Here is a 4,454-nt window from a genome sequence, read left to right as displayed (position 1 = left end):
CGTGATCGTTAGTGCGAGATCAATGGTCGATGTCGATGATCGACGATCCGCAGTTGAGAGTCTTCAAGCTCGACACCCGTCATACCTTCAAAGCGCGAATTGCGTCCGATTGAGTGACGTGCCCTCACGATACGGTAACTTCAAGCCTTCTGAAGCAACACACCTGGAGAAAAATTACAGGCTCGCACACGGTGATTATGCACAAGTTGCAGGTCTCGAAATAAAAATCACATATTTCCATATTGTGTAATAGCAGGTCTGCGCCAAAATCAGGCAACTTCTTTTCAACGTTGTGGCAAATGTTCATGATATTTTCAATTTTTTCAACTTTAGACATGAAGAAGCTGTGTTTATACAATTATATGTATATAAATTATTGAATAATATAAATATATATATAAATTATTGAAATATATTACTAATATACATATCTACTAATATACTTCAATCCTGGAAACTATGTTAAATAGCGAAAGCTATAAATGCACGGTTTTCTAATAAATTAAGAAAGAAGATGCGTTAGCAAAAACTGAAAAATTTCTCTATTTCCTCGCCACAACGAATAGAGGAATTATAAGAAACTAATTAGCAATATTTATTAGTATATCAATATTACTTTTGCTATTGAAATTTTGCTGTTATATTTATGCAAAGTATCTTCTCTTGTGCATTATTAATCGCAAATTGATATGCGAGTTTTTTGTTTTCTTAGAACATTTGCTTTCATTGGTTGCAAGTTTTCGAGAAACGACTAATCGTTACAGCAATTTTTCGGCACATTCAATATATATTCTCAGAATCTGTCTAAACTTCCGTTAGATAGAAATAGACGCGAAATGACACGGATAAGCGGCTGGGTGTCACTGAAATAAAACTCGCAGCCATCTGGATTTGCGATGTATGGAAAAACAAACTCGTCGCTCCTCAATTCCTCCGCGCGCGCATTTTACGATTCGTCCGAAAATCTCGCAATAATCTGCGAATAATTCGCGGATAGGTATCCGAAAATATGCCCGAAGGCGAACAAATTAAATTTTTAATTTTCCATACACTCTGAAAGAGAAGCTAATGTTTCGTGTGTATATATGTGTGTATCAAAAATGATTTTAAAAAATCAGTATTACATCAAACTGAAATCAACTAAAAATTTAGATTATTAGCTGAAAGCAAATAGTAATAATTGTACTGATAAATATAGTATTCAAAATGATATAGTCATATTAGCTACTTGTTAACTAATAGGAAATTTGACTAATGATAAATACAAGAAATTTGTCGCGGAATAATATCGAGAAAATAATTAATACTTTGATGATCATATCTTTACTATTAATTAAATATATTATTATAAATATAAAATGTTAACTTTAACTTAAAGACATATAATGGATTTTCTGAAACGCGCAAAAAATGTTACGAGTTACACAAAAATGTTAATTTTAACATTTCTGCATGTCTCAGAAAGTCTAGAGGAGAAGGTGGTGCATATTGTGGTCTTCCTTAATATCTCCGCTATTATATAGCGAATCCTAATGATTACTTATGGAATTATTAGTACAGTAACTCGCTGTTACACCATGACGCTAATATTACCAATACTCAATAGCCAGCATTTATTATAACGCATTTTTACTTTCAAGTATTTTGAAACGTTTCTGAGGTACACTTTAGCATTTAATTACATCTACTTCCCCTCATTTTTATTAAACTTGAGCGTATTATCACATGAATATATGTATTTTTGAGTGTGTTATTTGCTATTTAACATTTTATTTGACTATATATACTTTGAGATATGCAAATTTAAACAATATCATGGCATTTTGCTAATGTGGCCATCTATGGATATTGATTACTCACAACCTCTTTTCTGAGATTTTTATATCAAAATAATTATTTGATAATCGATTGTGTAGCTCTACGGTTAATCTATAGTTTATATTACATGTACTGTTTTTAGTACTGAGATTTTTAGTACTGAGTAGCTTATATGCAGAAGTTATGTGAATGCATATACTATACATTCATTTGCATACATTTTAAAATGTTTTACTTTTTTGTTAATTTTGTAACCAAATACTGTTTTCTAAACAAAACTAATATTTTAAGACTATTTTTATGAAAGGCTACATTACCACCCATTTTTTTCTCCGAGTCATTATGTCACCATATTTTTATTAACAATATCCTAAGCAATAAATATTTCGTAACTTTGAGTCCAGAATCGTTTCAACAACATTTTAACGAATGTAATTATTAAGTTTTAAACTTAAATATTGATTATTAACAAAGTTATTGTGTAAAATGTAACTGGGGTGCCATAATACCACCTTCTTCTCTACTACACGTCTTTAAGTTAAAATTAACATTTTATTTTTTACACTATTTCAAACAATATTTAGAAAGAAAGCTTGTTACCTCAGAAATGAAAAAGTCTGGCAATCCGTTAAACAGCCGCCTGCTAGCGCGTATCGTTTCCCTTAGCCCAAGAATATATATAAGCTATTTTCAACCTCGATCATCGCAAGAAAAAGCGAGCGGAGAAATTCGTTCTGAGAAAATACGAAAAATTCGTGAAGTAAAAGTTGACCAAGTGTTTTCGATTCCGTACTTTTTGTTACTTTTAATTACCGACTATTTTACACATTACTTTTTGGTCAGAGAAAACTTAAACGAAAAGTATTTTACAATTAAAAAAGCATTCCCTTTTTTTATAATTACAACTAGAATTTTTACGTAAAACGATATTAATAGTGAAAGAATAAAATGACTGTTTGTATATTGTCGTATACTCTAAATATATAACACGTCTTCATGTAGCAATAGTTCTTTTTAATTATAAAATTATAAATTGATATTGTGTTTTGTCTAACTAATCTATTCTATATTACGCGAGTAAAGTGAATTAATAATTACAATTAAAGCTTAAATGATATTTCTTTCTAAATGACGAACAAATAAAAATCCAACATCTTATTTATGCAAGAAGAAGATATGATCTTAGCTGACTCAAATATAAAGTTTTTACACATTTTTACTGTACTCTGAATTTATAAAGTAGATAAGGCAAAATTTATTTCACTCCTTCGCTGTTTTCATTTTCCTACATTTGACTATCGAAAGATTTATAAAGGAACAAAAGACATAAGAGATCGATTAAGGGCGGGGAAATCGGAAAGAGCGTACGCCGAGAGTGCACGGCAGGAAAGTGGAGGTGCACGTTCATATGGAGTAAGAGGCAAGAAGAGACATTCTATTTCCGGATACGCGGCTTACCAAATATACGCGACGCCACTCGTCTTTACGACGTATATAACTTCCACCACGTCCACCCGTGCCTCTTCCTGCCACCCCCACGTCTGTGCGCCATTTTGACGGACCAGGTCTCTCGGTCTCTCACGTTCATTAAGCGACCTCGCCCGTCGCGGATGCGGACGCGTTTAAACAACCGTAATTGTACGTTCAACTCGTGCGGTTCTCCCTCTGCGGTAAAACCACAGTTTGTTAAACGTTTCAGCTTTCACTCAGCCATAGTCTAGTTTAGAGAATTACTTCATGTAGTAGCAAATTATTTCACTCATCTTTCATACACGTCTCTTTTGTAATGCATAAATATCTGTCTAAATAATTGAACGTATTATGAGCGACATCATATTATATTCATATCTATATATATGTATATATATATATAATCAAAAAGGTTTTTTAGTTATTATATTAAATATTAGACATATTATTACTCATTAAAAATATATTATTCGAAATATTTAGTGTTATTAAAAATTAGTTTCTTTGAATTACTAAAAAGATATAATTAAGCATAAAATTAATGCGTTTATAAGGAATTGAGATTTTATATCTGCATTTCATATTTCTACGCGTAAAATGCGGTTTTAACTGGCTTATGATAAGAACAAAATTTTATATTGGCAACTTAAAATCAGATTAACGTAAAAAGAATGTGGGGGGTATAAATATGAGTTTTTAGAACTTCAATTTACTATTATTTTATATATCGTCGTTGCAGCTTTAATTCTCTCCAAATCAACAAATAAATTATAATATAATTATAAAACCTAAAATTAACACACGCATACGCATACACACATACACACACACACAACACACGCACACACACATTTGTACCTAAGGAATGGGCGGATCAAAGGAAACAGGTGTCTTCGTGAAATAATTGCCGCGCAGAAACGCTTCATCCCTTCTGTTCTTTTTTTTTTTGTCAAAACCGTTTTCTTTATTTTGTAGAAAACTGCGTGATAAGTACACCAATAATCTTGCAATGTCGAAGTGTTGCCGATTTATACTGGAGGCAGCACGAGGAGGACTGCCCGCGGGCTTTCGATCTTCGTCAAGCGCCTGAAAGTCGTGATCCAAGCAGCCTCCCCGCCGTCCTCGTCGTGTGTTACATTGTTTGCTTTTTCTTTTTTTTTTTCCTA

This window comes from Mycetomoellerius zeteki, unplaced genomic scaffold (genome assembly GCF_001594055.1).
Source record: "Mycetomoellerius zeteki isolate Tzet28-1 unplaced genomic scaffold, Tzet1.0 scaffold25, whole genome shotgun sequence".
Classification (NCBI taxonomy): domain Eukaryota; kingdom Metazoa; phylum Arthropoda; class Insecta; order Hymenoptera; family Formicidae; genus Mycetomoellerius; species Mycetomoellerius zeteki.
This window is presented reverse-complemented; position numbering follows the sequence as displayed.